Source organism: Tenrec ecaudatus, chromosome 6 (assembly GCF_050624435.1).
Source record: "Tenrec ecaudatus isolate mTenEca1 chromosome 6, mTenEca1.hap1, whole genome shotgun sequence".
NCBI lineage: Eukaryota > Metazoa > Chordata > Mammalia > Afrosoricida > Tenrecidae > Tenrec > Tenrec ecaudatus.
The window spans coordinates 127,002,692-127,018,776 of NC_134535.1; the positions used below are offsets into that span (position 1 = coordinate 127,002,692).

The 16,085-nt window shown below is 43.8% G+C and overlaps 1 pseudogene; it reads right to left on the minus strand.

The window, feature by feature from the left end:
• Window positions 1–6,298: 6,298 nt before the first annotated feature.
• Window positions 6,299–7,120, minus strand: LOC142451669 (peptidyl-prolyl cis-trans isomerase D pseudogene; annotated as a pseudogene).
• Between the last annotated feature and the right edge of the window lie 8,965 nt (window positions 7,121–16,085).

Consider the following 16,085-nt stretch of genomic DNA (forward strand, 5'->3'; position numbering starts at 1 on the left):
TATACATCCTAGTCTAAAGCGATGACTTGGTAAAGTGAGTTACATGTGGGGCTGCTACCTGCGAGGTTGGCAGTTCGAAACTACCAGCTGTTCTGCAGTAGAACGATAAAGCTTTTTGCTAGGGTCAAGATGTATAGTCTTGGGAACCAAAAGGGGCAGTTGTACTCTGTTGTAGAGTCACTGTGAGTCAGACTTGATAGCAAAGGGAGAGAGGGAGACATCAGGTCTGAGGGGTAGTATCTGGGGGTCTTAAAAGCTTGCCAACAACAACAACAAAAAGCCAGTGGCCATTTAAGAAACAACTATTGGTCTCTTCTGACAAGTAAATAAAACAAAAAACTCAAGGGCGCAATTAATCCAAAGGACTAATGGTCCCTATGAGCTACAGTCTCCTCTACCTGAGATCAGAACTAGATGGTGTCTGGTTACCACTACTACCCAGGATGTCTGGGTTCCCAATAGAAGGTCTCAGTTAAGGTGGGTAGGAAATGTAAACCAAAATTCAAACAAATCATAATGAAGATGGAGAGTCTGGAGGAAGCCCGAGACTGGTCCACTGACAACCTTCTAACCGGGAGCTGGAGACACTCCCAGAGGCCACCCCCTCGACCACGCGGTAGACAGGGCTGTAAAATCAGCAATAACATCCGTGAAGAATGTGCTTCTTAGAACAATCATGTGAAACCAAAAGGGCAATGTGGCAGTTACATAATCTACTGTCAACTTGAGTGAAGGGGTGGAGTCTAGCCTGTCAATCAGGTCATAGCCAATCAGGCCTTGGTTTGGGCATGGCCTTTTGAAGAGTCTGGAACTCCTGTCTTCCTTCCTGGAGGGGGGACACACACTCTCCCTGCCAGATGCCAGGTGAAGCCAGCCCCTAACACACCATCATGGGTCCAGTAGGTGCAATTGTACAGCAATAATAAGATTATAGTAAAGTCATAGAAAGCATGAGAGAGAGAAATGAGAAATAATGGGGTCAGACACATTTCATGGTAGCAGTGTTCACTTCAGCCCCGCATGGAGGTCCACGTGGAGAGAGAGAGAGATTTATTGCTAACCAAGGCTTTTATATTCTCTGGGAATATGCAAGCCCCCTAATTCCAGGTAAAGGCATATGTCACAGGAAGGGGTTGTGCTATAGGTAATGCAGTAATGGGAAGGGGTGATCTAGGGGTATCCACATGATAGGAAGAGGAATAGGAAGAGGAGGGATTGGGTATATATGTGGCAAGATGGGCGGATCCTAGCTACAGGATGGCAGCCTTGACCTGTTCCCTGGCTCAACTGATAGAGACCATTATCAGTAGGGTGTGAACTCCACCTACAGGAACCAAATCATGACTGCAGGCCTGTCCATTGTCCTTAACAACAGGGAGTAGGGGCTACTGCAGTCTGGCAACTGATCACCCTCAGGGAGGATGCCTGTAAGCATCTGACCTCCCCCCACAGCCAGACATTCCTGTTGACAAGCCACATAAAGATACCCTGGAGCCAGAGCCCTCGAGCTGGAGAAGCCATGTGGAGACCCCTGCCAGCGCTGAGATGCTTCCACCACCACTGGCTCCACAAGACTTTCCACCCACTGGCCTGTGATCTCCCTGCATTTGGCGTCATTGCATGTGCTGCCTGAGTCTGAAGAGGAATTTACAGACTGGTATCAGACATATGGACTAATATCAGACTTATGGACTTGATCTGGACTGGGCTGAGATGTTTTCTTAATTTACAATTACTCTTTAGATGAAGCTCTTCCTTATACACATACCAGTGTCTGCACATTTGTTTCTCTAGTCAACCCGGACTAACACAGGCAACGTTTGCCAAAACCACAGATGAGAAGGCAGAGGGGAACTGAATGAATGGGAGATCAAATGAAGGGGGATGAGGAACTCTGGGAGGAAATGGAAGAATGTTGACACAAATGTGGGGATTATAACCAACGTCAGGGGGCGATTTATGTGTTAATTATTGGTTAGAAAATGAATTTGCTATGTCAACTTTTACTTAAAGCACAATAAAATCTAAAAAACGGAAAAGGAAAAGATGGCCAAGAAAAACCTGCGCGGTCGTTCTGTTCCGTCACATGGGGCTGCATTGAGTCAGAATCAGCTAAGGGTTATTCTAAATTGTCTTCCTGGTTCCTATGTTTGCCAAAGCACATCTTTAAGTAGTCTACTTAGAAAGAAAGTTAAGATTCTTGACACCTTACATATCTGAGAAATGTCTTCTGCCCTTATCCTTTACTGATAATGTGTCCCGTATAGAATTCCAGGTTAATAACTTTTCTTCTTGCCTTATTGCCTTCTCTCTTCTGATATTATGCTGAAAAGTCAGATGCCATTCAGATTCTCATTCTCTCTTTTAATTCTCTCTTTCTGAAAGCTTTTAGGATCTTCTCTTTCTCATCAATAGACTGAGCCATTACAAAGATGTGTCTTGATGTGATTCATTTTCTCTCACTGTGCAGGGAACCTAGTGTACTTTTAAAAAAGGAGTGATTCACTCCAGAGGAAAATTCTTTTATTTATTTGAAAACCAGTCTGATGTACACACACTTCCTCTTCCTCTCTCACCATCATTTTCTCTAATTAGAACTCCTTTAGTCACACATGGGACTATATAGTGTGAGGATCTAATTTTCTTTCTTATTTCCTCTTATCTGTATTTCTATTAAGTAGTCCTGCTGGCTCATTGGGCTGCTAGCCACAAGGTCAGAGGTTTGAAACCACCAACTGCTCCTCCAGAGAGAGTTGAGGCTTTCTACTCACTTAGAGAGTGATCGTGTCGGAAACCCACAGGAGCAGTTCTGCCCCAGCCTAGAGGGTCGCTGTGAGCGCCAACGAACTTGCAGTGAGTTTGAGCATTTGGATATTTCTGTTGGCTCTTGCTTCTGGCACCTTATCGCTTATTGTTTTCATTTCTTGACCACAAATTCATGTGTCTTGGCACTGCATCTGTGGAAATTTCCTAAGGTCCAGACTGAGGATGAGTTCACCCAGAACGATTTTCTTTGCTTGTGTCCTATGCTGGTGGCAGTGTTGACCCCGAGCCACATTCAATTCTTGTCGTTTCCTTTTTAGGATCAACAAGGAATTCAGGCAGAAAAACCACAGGATTAGCTTATGGTTATACATTCTTTGCAAGAATTAAAAAAACAAAATTCTCTTGTAGGCATTTAGGCTTCAGATGAGTTCTTTTCTCTGCAGGCCTGTGGGGGTGATGTAGATGCTAGCACTTTTGTTGGTTGTTGTTATTAATCCATTTATTTATTTATGATGCTAGCATGCTTTTAATCTACTCTTATTTGAGAATGTAGCCCTTTGGAGTCTCAGCTGCATAGTGTGAGCCTTTCATCAGATTTCCAACTTAGGACAGGCCCTGGACTTTCTCCTCTGTGCCACAGAGGCGCTCAGCTCAAATCCAAAGAGTCAGCAAATTCAATGTGTTAGCAGGGGGTGTTTCTGCCACAGGCAAAAGGGGCTTTCGTGCTCAGCTTAGACACCAGCTCTCACTTCAGTTGTATCATTATATAGTCTTTACTTTCTTGGCAACTTATGAATACATTTAAAAATGCTTTGAAACAACCCAGAATAGCTAAGACAATTTCAAGAAGAACAGAGGGGTAGGACTCCCTTCCCCATGTTACCACTTACTCTATATTGCTACAGTAATCCAGACAATCTAGCACTGGCAGAAGGATGAATGTAGGGAAATAGGACGAAATAGAAGCCTGAATAAAGGTTCAAAAGCAACAGAGAAGGAGTCTTTTAACAAACAGCACTGGTGCAATTAGACATTAATGTAGATACTACCCACCTTGTGATGCATGTAACTACTGAATATGCATGTCTCATGCTACCTATAAATGTCCCAAGATAGTAAAGTTTCTCTCTCTCTTCTCCCAGTTCCATGTGGACCATCAAGAGGGGCTGAGGTGAGCATGCGACCATACATGTGTCTGTCTCCTTTACTGTACTCGCCTATCTTTCCTATACTCTTTGACTTTACAATAATCTTTATATGTTATCACCATACAATTGCACCATCTGGCCCTTTGGTTGTTGGAGGCTGGCTTCCTCTGACATATATGAAAAACATAAAACTTTTAGAAAATAGCAGAAAAACATCCAGAGTTCTTAGACTGGACACCCAAAGTACAGCCCGTAAAAGGACAATTGATAAATTAGACCTTATCAAAATTTATAACTTCTTGTGTTAGTCTGGGTAGACTAGAGAAACAAATCCAGGGAGACTCATATATGTATAGGAAAGAGCTTTATTTAGGAAAGAGTATATATTAAGGAAACATCCCAGCAAAAAGTAAATAAATAAAAAGAAAGAAAACATCCCAGCCCAATCCAGATCAAGTCCATAAGTCCGATATTAGCCCATATGTCTGATACCAGTCTGTAAATGCCTCTTCAGACTCAAGCAGCACATGCAATGATGCCGAATGCAGGAAGATCACAGGCTGGTGGGTGGAAATCCTGTGGGTCCAGTGGCAGTGGAAGCATCTCCAGGGCTTTGGTTGCCATCAGCGTGGCTCCATGTGGCTTGTCAACAGGAAAGTGAAGCAGAGAGAGTGTGTGCCCCACCTCCAGGGAGGAAGAGAAGTCCCAGAATCCTCTTGAGAAGGCCACACCCGCAAGGAAGGATCACCAGGCTGTGACCTGGTTGACCGGCTAGACAACCCCTTCATTCTTATCAAGTTGACGTGAAATCGTGTAACGACCATGAAAGACCCGTGAAGAGGGTCAAAAAGAGAAGGACTAAAACCACAAACCATGTAATTGACCAAGAACTTCTATTTAGACTAGTCAAGGAACTCTCTAGACTCCAAAGTTTAAAAAATAAAATTCATCTAGAAAATGGGCAAAAGCCGTGAACAGGCATTTCACCAAAGAGGATGCACAAATTAAAAACAAATACACAAAAATATGTCAACCTCACTAGCCATTGGAGAAATGAAATTTAAATGCACAATCTCCATCACAACGATTAAGGTAACAGAGTTAGGCACTTGCAATATTGGATTTTCATCTGCAGAAGAATGAAACAGGACCTATGAAAAAACAGGGACCAACTTCAGGGCCCTATTATAGGGCAGAGGCATACTGTTAAGCATCACAAAGGAAAGCATGCACAGTCAAAGACAAAATAGATGCCTGGGACCTACAAAAAATGAGACACCTGTGTGCACCAGAAACTTTCATCAAAAGAGTTTATAAGAAAGCCCAAACCCAGGGTCCCCACTTGGATGAAGCCTCTGGTGAACCCCTCTGACCATTGAGCAGGAATGTGAAGAGCCTTGTTGTCCAACAGAGGGCGGTGGAAACTGTACTCGGCAGATGCAGGCAGGCTAAAATTTAACACCTTATCACTTATTCTCCCTTTTGACCAATCTTAAATCTGGTCTAGTTTGTATTATCCTTTCAACTGAGGTTTTTCTATATTTTATTTTGTTATATATTTTTTTCTTTTTGTGTTTTTTTCTCTATATTAAATCCAGGATAGGTAAATCTAGAGAGACAGTAACTGGATGAATAGTTTCTTGGCGTTATGGCCAGGGAGGGAGAGGCTCATGGGACGGGGAGGTCATGTAACAAATACAAGAAAGAAGGGGATGTTCTAAAATTGATTGCAGTGATGACTGTACAACTGCTTTTAAGATGTTTATAAACTACTCAAAAAAGAGTTAAGAAAAGAGTAAATAAAAGAACCCACAGACGGGGGATGGTGGGAGGAAATCTTTGGCAACAATCCAACAGACAAAGGATTAATCTCTAAAATCTCTAGGAAACTGCAATATCTCAGTAGAGGACATACACAAACAGTTCAACAAAAATGACCTCCAAATGGCTAACAAACAAAAGAAGAAAATGCTCGGAGATCTGGAGCCACCTGGAGATGCAAATCAAAACCACAGTGAGGCCACAGTTTCAAAAGACAGCAAACACCAAATGGTGGAGAGGGTGCTCAGGGATTGGAATCCTCATCCAGTGTTGATCCAGAAACTCCAAACTCCCTGCCAGCAAGTTGACCCCGAGCACAGCAACCCTATGGAACAGAGTAGCACTGCCCCCAGAGAGTCTCCGAGAATGTAACTCTCTTTCTTTCTCTTCTTTTGTGACATTGGTTTATTAAGGGGCCTTACCAGTATTCCTAAACAATAAACAATGGGAAACCAGAGGGTACAAAGAAACACATTATGGATAGTCAGACAAAGACACCCTTCATTCTGCTTATTGGTTTTATAAAGCCAATGCATAATACTTACGTTCAATTCAATTTCTTATTAAACAAACATTTTTGCATAAGCTGCATTCTCCTTATCTTTCTGGGCCTTTATCTTTTGCTTGACTTTCAGTGATTCTGCCTGGAGAGCTTCATCTTCGGGGGGTATCTCCTGAGCTTTCTTGGGATCAGTTAGTGCTGGATCATAGTCTTTTAAGCATTGCCACCCTTGAGCTCTGAGATACAGTCCTTTGGTATTTGCTGGATCTAGTTTAAGAGCCTCCAAACAGCTGTCAAGTGCTCCCTGCAAATCGGGCATCTTTAGTTTACAAGCTCCAATATTTAGCACACAGCTTAAAGCTGTAGCCTATAGCTTGGCTCCATCATCTTTCTCAATAACAAAACCTGAACCTTCTACCTTAAAACGTTTGCATACTTCTTTAGGGCCATCTCCCAGTTCTGGGGGTTTTAAAAAAACATTTCCAGTGGTTTGGTTTTTTTTAAGCCTGTTACCAATAAAATTTATCTATATCCTTTGAATCTATCTCAGCATCCTCAGGAAAATCCAGATGACTGTCACCAGAGCCATTTTGGAGACTATTCCCCAATCTTCCTCTTCTTTCAATTCTCCGCATTCTGCAACAACGCAGCATGTGTTTCCCCTTCCACTTCTATATTTTTATTTTCCAGTAGCCTTGTCACACCCAATCCTTTAATAACTCGGCCAAATACCACACATTTACCGTCTAAATGGAGAGCTTTGTTAAATAACTGGGAACCATTTGTACTGGGTCCTGCATATATTGGACCATTGTGCTGCTGCTTTAGCTAGTTCTCTGCTTCAACCTGTGTACCACACTACCTGTGAGGCAAGCCAACCCATGGCTTATGTTGCTAGAGCTTGAAGCTCCTTCAAAACCTGCTTCCCATGCTGCTCATCCACACATCTCTTGAGCTTGAGGCTGGTGATCCTGTTGCCGTGCACTGCTTGAGTTTGAGATCCCATCTGGGCCTGCTTCAATAAGCTCTGGAGCTACTGGCTGTTGCTGACCCACCCTGCTGCTTGCCGCCTGTGGACAGACTCTGCTGTCTGCTTCTTTGACCTTGGACCCAGGATTCCAGGAGTTGAAGGACTTCCAATATATTAACTATTCCATGAAAGTGAGTTGAACTGAACCCTCTGTACTGCTGTGTAGACTAATTAGCTGTTATATTACTTCTCATTATTATATTCTTAAAAAAATCTTTTTATTGGGGCTCATAAGGCTCTTATACATCAATTGAGCAAAGCACCCTTATACATTCGTTGCACTCGTCATTCTCATAATTCACCTTCCACTTGGGTTCCTGGAATCAGCTCGGTTTCCCTTTTTCCCCCATCCCCCTCCCTCCCCGATACCACCCCTGGTCCCTTGATAGTTTATAAATAATTATTATATCTTATCTTACACTCCCCGGCGTCTCCCCTCACTCGCCTCCCCATTGCCCATCTCCCAGAGAGGAGGTTACACATAGATCTCCGAGATCGGTTCTCCCTTTCTACACCCCCTTCCCTCCTGGTGTCGCCACTCCTTCCGCTGGTGTTGAGGGGTTCGTCTGTCCTAGGGGCTCATACAACTCTTATCATAGTCCATACATATACATACATCAATTGTATAAAGCACATCCATACATTCCCTGCCCCAATCATTCTCAAAGCATTTGCTCTCCACTTAAGCCCTTTGCATCAGGTCCTCTTTTTTTTTTCCCTCCCTCCCCGCTCCCCTCTCATTATTATATTCTTATATAGGTTTATAAACTATAGGTTATATACACACATATAAACCTATACATATTTATAGGTTGGTATTTATATCCATATACATGTGTGGATAGGTTTATACATATAATCATAAGTGTCCTGGTTTCCTTTCTCTAGAGAACCCTGCCTAACACAAGGGGCACCCTTGGTGATATGGATTGGCCCACTAGTAGCAACAATAGACTGAACCGTGTTAGTGATTGTGAGGATGATAGGACTGGGTGACATTTTGGTCTTTAAGTTGGCAGGAATTAGGGTCAACCAGACAACAGCTGTCTACCTTTCTATCTCAGCTCTCAGTAGCTAATTGCAGTGGGTAGTTTGAAGCTCACCACGTTACTCTTCAGGGGAAAGATGTGCCAGTCTGCTCCCCAAAAGGTTCCCCTTGGAAACTCCATGCAGTTCCATCCATGCTGTCCTACAAGGTTGCTATGAGTAGGAATTGACTCCATAGCTATTTGTTTGTTTGTTTATCTGTCTATCTAGAACAGCAGTTCTCAACCCCTGGGTCGCTACTCCTTTGGGGCTCCAGCGACCTTTTCACAGGGGTCGCCTGACTCATAACAGTAGTAAAACGACAGTGATGAAGTAGCAACGAAACTCATTTGATGATTGGGGGTCACCGCCATATGAGGAACTCTATTAAAGGGTCACGGCATGAGGAAGGTTGAGAACCACTGCTCTAGAAGAAGCTGTAGTGGCTCAGCAGTTAAGCTCTTGGCTGTGGACTAAGCTCTCGGTGGCTTGAGTCCACTTCTGTAAAGGCTGGGGCTGCTTACTCTGCCCTAGCGGTCACTAGGGGTTGGAATGGCCCCACGGCAGTGGTTTGGTTCTTTTGGATTTATATGTCCACACGTCTGTAGATCTCAAGAGTACTATGCTTGGGAAAATCAAGTTAGGAGCGGGGATCGGGAGCATGCTTGTCTTGAGAAGACAAATGCACGCTTGTTAATAGAAACAAGGGGAGGACCAACTTCCTAGTGGGGAAAATGACCGAGGAGACTTGTTTGTTTTCATTTTATTGGGGCCTCATGCTACTCTTGTCACAACCCACACATGTACACATGTTGCCTTCCTTCTTTTCTAGACCTTTACTTTCTATCGAGCCCTTGGGATCAGCTCTTTTATGCCCCTCACCCCCAGAGCCCCTCCCTTGATAGACTGTACAATGTTATTGTTTTCATATCACACCGACCGCTGTCTCCCTTCCCCCATGGTTTCTGTAGTTCTTCCCCCTGGAGAGGGGTGGATGGTTATGTGTTGATCATTGAGATCGCTTCCCCCTTCTCCCTCCCTCTTCCCCTTTCCCCCCTACCCTTCTGGTATCACTATTCCCACTCCTGTTCCTGGAATCTGTGTGTCGTGAGCTCCCATCTCTTATCTGTACCTGTGTACATGTTCCGGTCTAGTCTGTACTGAGAAGCAGCACTGGGGTCATGGTAGTGGGGTGTGAGGAAGTCTCAAGGAACCAGAGGAATATAGTATTTTATCAATGTTTTATTGCACCCTGGTGACTCATCCCTTCCCTGTGGCCCCTCTGTGGGGAGATTGTTCCACTGTCTACTAGATGGACTTTGGATCACTGCCCCAACCCCCATCATTCTCAAAAGACTAACAATACTTTTACGGACTCCCACGTGAGAGTATGTCTGGCTCTATGCTCCTAATAAGGCACCTTGGTCCGAGTCTCTGTGCACCCCTGGGGACCCCTGCCATGTGCTATAGAGCACTAGGACATTAAACCCTGGATCGCCAAGGCATACAACACGCTCCAAAGGCCATACAAGAGAGATACAATGTGGAAACCCCACTAGGTGAATTAGGCTCTACATCAAACATACCTGTAACCCGAGGGCTTAAGACTGAAACGACACGATGCATGAAGAAGCAGAGACACTTACGCCAAGAGTATGGAGTTGTCGGTAGGCAGACTAACATTCACTGCCCTACTTGCTCTGTGAAGAAATGTCTTATTTTCGTAGACCTGTGTCTGACATTGTCAGTTGTGAGATACAGAAGGATTTCTCCCAAGCCGTCTCCCCTAAATATATGCCAGACAGCTGCTTGCGAATGACTATACACTTGGAGGTCATCAGAAGTAGATCAGGGGTCATTCTCCCTAAGAGCTATCAGCCATCTAGAGCAAGCAGTCACCACTGTTTATCCCACAACAAGTAGGGCCCACTCCCTTCTGATAAGGATAATAGTTGTCTGTGTCCTTGTAGGAGACCCCAGAGAGGTCAAACTCATCCAAGGATGACCAAGGTTAGGCTGCCATCCTGACTCTAGGATCCGCCCATCTTGTCACATGTATACCCCCAATCCCTCTTCTTCCTATTGCATGTATTTCCCTAGACCACCCCCTCTCATTACTGTATTACCTATAGGACAGCCCCTTCCTGTGACGTATGTCCTCATCTGTAATTAGGGGTTTGCATGTCCCCAGAGAAGATAAAAGCCTGGGCTAGCATTAAAGATCTCTCTCCCTCCACGTGGACCACCAAGTGAGGCTGAGGTGAGCATGCTACTATGAAATGTGTTTGACTCCATTATTTCAATCTCTCTTCTATCTCTCATGCTCTCTATAACTTTACTATGATCTTTACTTATTATCGCTGTACAATTGCGCCTACCGGACCCCGTAATGATGTGCTAGGGGCTGGCTTCCCCTGACAGTCAGTGAATATTATTGTAAGTCTTTTTTTTTTTTTTTAAATTTTAACAATTTATTGGGGCTCAAACAATTCTTTTCACAGTTCATATATATACATACATCAATTGTATAAAGCATATCTGTACAGTCTTTGCCCTAATCATTTTTTTCTCTTTTCTTCTTTTACATTTTATTAGGAACTCATACAACTCTTACCACAATCCATACATATACATACATCAATTGTATAAAGCACATCCATACATTCCCTGCCCCAATCATTCTCAAGGCATTTGCTCTCCACTTAAGCCCCTTGCATCAGGTCCTCTTTTTTTTTCCCCTCCTCCCTCCCCATTCCCCCCTCCCTCATATTGCCCTTGGTAATTTATACATCGTTGTTTTGTCATATCTTGCCCTATCCGGAGTCTCCCTTCCCCCCTTCTCTGCTGTCCCTCTCCCAGGGAAGAGGTCACATGTGGATCCTTGTAATCAGTTCCCCCTTTCCAACCCACTCACCCTCCACTCTCCCAGCATCGTCCCTCACACCCTTGGTCCTGACGGTATCATCCACCCTGGATTCCCTGTACCTCCAACCCTCATATGCACCAGTGTACAGCCTCTGTCCTATCCAGCCCTGCAAGGTAGAATTCGGATCATGGTAGTTGGGGGGAGGAAGCATCCAGGATCCGGGGGAAAGCTGTGTTCTTCATTGATACTACCTCACACCCTAATTAACCCATCTCCTCTCCTAAACCCCTCTATGAGGGGATCTCCATTGGTCGACACTTGGGCCTTGGGTCTCCACTCTGCACTTCCCCCTTCATTTAATATGATATATATATACATATATATACATACATATATACATATACACACATATACACATACATACACACACTTATATCTTTTTTTTTTTTTTTGCATGATGCCTTATACCTGGTCCCTTGGGCACCTCGTGATCGCACTGGCCGGTGTGCTTCTTCCATGTGGGCTTATTTGCTTCTGAGCTAGATGGCCGCTTGTTCACCTTCAAGCCTTTAAGACCCCAGACACTATCTCTTTTGATAGCCGGGCACCATCAGCTTTCTTCACCACATTTGCTTATGCACCCATTTGTCTTCAGCGATCCTATTATGGAGGTGTGCAGTCAATGATATGATTTTTTGTTCTTTGATGCCTGGTAACTGATCCCTTTGGGACCACTCGCTCACTCAGGCTGGTGTGTTCTTCCATGTGGACTTTGTTGCTTCTGAGCTAGATGGCCGCTTGTTTATCTTCAAGCCTTTAAGACCCCAGTCACTATCTCTTTTGATAGCCGGGCACCATCAGCTTTCTTCACCACATTTACTTGTTCACACACTTTGGCTCCAGCCGTTGTGTCGGGAGAGTGAGCATCATAGAGTTCCAATTTAATAAAAGAAGGTATTCATGCATTGAGGGAGTGTTTGAGTAGAGGCCCAAGGTCCTTCCGCCACCTTAATACTTGACCTATAAATATAGACACATAGATCTATTTCCTCATCCTCCTATATATATTTGCATGTACATGTCTTTGTCTAGACCTCCATGAATGCCCTTTGACTCCTAGCTCTTTCCTCCAGCTCCCTTGACTTTCCTCCTGCCCTACTACCATGCTTCATCGCCACCTGGGCTAGAGTATACCTCTTCTCTAAGCAACCTTACCCTTGATCATTTCCCACCAGGCCTGCCACTCCCACTTTTTTAATTATTGTAAGTTTTGCTTGACCACCAACTCCCATTGTTTGTATAAACACAATTTATTCAGTACAAGTCAACAATTCTTATATGGTGACTGAAGTTAGCCTACACTTGTTCTAGCTCCTTTCTTTTATTTTAGAATCATTTTATTGGGGGCTCGTACAACTCATCACAATCCATACATGTATCCATTGTGTCAAGCACATTTGTACATTTTTTGTCATCATTCTCAAAATATTTGCTTTCTACTCGAGCTCTTGGTATCGGCTCCTCATTTCCCCCCTCCCCCAACCCCCTCCCCCAACCCCCTCCCTCATGAACCCTTGATAATTTTTTAATTACTATTATTTTGTCAAGTCTTAGACTGTCCGACGTCTTCCTTCACCCATTATTCTGTTTGTCCCCCAGGGAGGAGGTTATATGTAGATCCCTGTAATCAGTTCCCCTTCTCTACCCTACCCTCCCTCCACCCTCCTGGTATCACCACTCTCACCACTGGTTCTGCAGGTTTCATCTGTTCTGGATTCCCTGTTTCCAGTTGTTCCTATCTGTATCAGCTTATACCCTCTGGTCTAGCCAGACTTGTAAGGTAGAATTGGGATCATGATAGTGGGGCGGGGGGTGGGAGGAAGCATTTAGGAACTAGAGGAAAGTTGTATGTTTTATCATTGCTACATCGCACCGTGACTGGCTTGTCTCCTCCCTGTTAGGTTTCTCTCTCCGGCCTAAATCTCAGCCTCGGTCCTTAGCTCCACGCGAGAAAGATTTCACGCCGAAGCCGGGCTCGTGATCCAAGTGAATTTAATGAAAGTTCAAAGAAGCATCAGGTTTTATGCGGCACCCATAGGATTCCTTTGACCTTGCGGCCTGGCAGAGACTGCTCCGGGACACGCAAGCATCTCTCCCCTCCCATGAAGATGACCAGACCACCCAAGCAAGACCCTCTCCCTCTCGGTTCCTGCCTTCTTAAGGGTTCCTGGGGGAGGCGTGGTGAACGACCCCAGGTCTATCCCATTGGCTGAATTGCAATCACCCGGCCCAGGTGGGCTGCTCCAGGTGTAACGCCCATCTGGGCCCACCGGCGGGAAAATCCAGCTTTTGTCTTTTGCTGGCTCTCCTGGGCATGCGTAAATGGATGGACTTCCCAATTCCCTAGGCTAAGCTACCTAACATCCCCTCGACCCTTCTGTAAGAGGATGTCCAGTTGTCTACAGATGGACTTTGGGTCCCCACTCCACACTCCCCTTCATTCACAATGATTTGATTTTTTTCCTCTTTGATGCCTGATACCTGATCCTATTGACACCTCATGATCACACAGGCTGGTGTGCTTCTTCCATGTGGGCTTTGTTGCTTCTGAGCTAGATGGCCACTTGTTTACCATCAAACCTTTAATAACCCAGATGCTATATCTTTTGATCGCCGGGCACCATCAGCTTTCTTCACCACATTTGCTTTTGCACTGCTTTGTCTTCAGTGATCATTTCAGGAAGGTGACTAGCTCCCTTTCTTAATAGTGTTTTAAAATTAGTACCATGACACTATAAACAGAAGGTCCTTATGCTTCAAGGAGATGATTGATAAGATGCTCTACCACAAAATAAAAAGGCTGTCTCTAAGGTGAACCAGAGGTAGATAAAAACAGATTCAGGAATGAGTTTTGGACTTGCATTTAATCTTACTTCCAATCTAAAACAATTAGTTCTTAAGACAATTAGTTCTTCTTTGATACTTGCCCTTGTGAAAGAAACATGGAAGATATGGGTGCTATAGCAAATTGTGGTGAAGAAATTTGATGGTGCCCAGCTATCAGAAAGAGTAGCATTGGAGGTCCCCCCCCCCATCAACTATCATGATCCCAATTCTACCTTGCAAACCTGGTTAGACCGAGGATGCACAGCGGTACAGTTGGGATCTGGAAACACAGGGAATCTAGGACAGATGAACCCCTCAGGACCAATGGCAACACTGAGAGGGAAGGGGGTAAAAAGGGGGAACCGATCTCGGGGATCTACATACAACCTCCTCTCTGGGAGATGGGCAACACGAAAGTGGGTGAAGGGAGACTCCGGGCAGTGTAAGATAAGATAAAATAATAATTTGTAAATATATTAAGGGTTCATGAGGGAAGGGGGAGCAGGGAGGGAGGGGGAGAGAAAAAAGGAAAATGAGCTGATTCCAGGAAACCAAGTGGAAGGCGAATTTTGAGAATGACAAGGGCAATGAATGTATAAGTGTGCTTTACTCAATTGATGTATGTATGGATTGTGATAAGGGTTGTATGAGCCCCAATAAAATGATTTTTAAAAAAAGAATAGCATCGGGGGCCTGAAAGGCTTATTTTCAAACAAGCAGCCATATAAATGAGACATCAACTAAACCCACATGGAAGAAGTATACCAACATCTAAGATCCAAGGATTATAAATGATATCATCCAAATCTGAAAATGAGAATAGTTTCATTGTGAGGTTCTGGTGTGCAGAAGGCTGTGGGTGACAGTGGAAGCCCCAGACACATTTGCAGGATCTGAACAGGGAATGAACCTTTGGTGATTCCCTCTAACCATGTTTGACAGTGGGAAAAACCTGGTTATCAGACAGAGGGTATTGGAGAGACAATTATAGTAGCTTAAAATGATCAATCTGACTTGAAAGTTTAAAACTGTGTTATTTGGTCTCCCTTTGACACACTTTGAGTTTCATCTTAATAGTTTCTATTTATTTATTTTTCCAAATGGGAGTTTATCTCTATTTTGTTATTGTTGGAAGCGTTCTTGACTCTGTTGTGTATTTTTCTGTCTATGAAACCCATATTAGGTGGATCTATAGATACAATAACTAGAATGGTTCCTGGGGGGGGAAGGGGGGCCTGGTATCAAGGAGGTCAAGAAGGAAGACGATGTTTTGACACTGACTGTGGTCGTGATTATACAATACTACTTGATATGCTTGAACTATGGAACGGTATGATGACTGGATTAGCTTCTAATAAAATGGTGTTTGGGGGAAAAGGAGTGCTATGCTAAGAAAATGATCTCGTACTGTAGAATTCTATTTAGAGCATATTCTTGGAAACTGCTATACACCTACGAACAGCCTAGTGGTGGCCAAGAGTTAGGGCCAAGGGAGCGGGCTTGGCTATATTGAAGGCAGCACAGAGAGCTTCCTGGTGACTTCTGTGTCTTGACTGTGGTGATTACATGCATCTACATGTGTTGAATTTGCACGGGAATTCACAAATCGAGGGCATATAAAACAGTCAAATCTGAATAAACACTGTGATTTTTCCAGTGTCAATGTCATACTTTTAATATTGGGCTATAAGTTATCCACTTTCATACAGTTGATTTCAACTCATAGTAACCTTACTTAGGATTTCTGAGACCATAAATCCTTATGAGAGCAGAAAGCCTCATCTTTCTTCCACAGAACTGTTGGTGAGTTTGAATCTCTGACCTTGCAGTTAGCAGCCCATAGTTAACAAAGTGCTGTCATTTGGGAAAACTGGCACAGGGGCACAGGGGGCCTCCTTCCTATAATTTTTGGCCACTTCCTGTATATCTATAATTATTTCAAACATTTTAAAGTTTTATCACTCTCATTTTTTAAGGCCAGTGATTAAAATATTTTTCAGTGGAAGAATTTTGATATTAATTTTTCTAATTTTGTCTTGT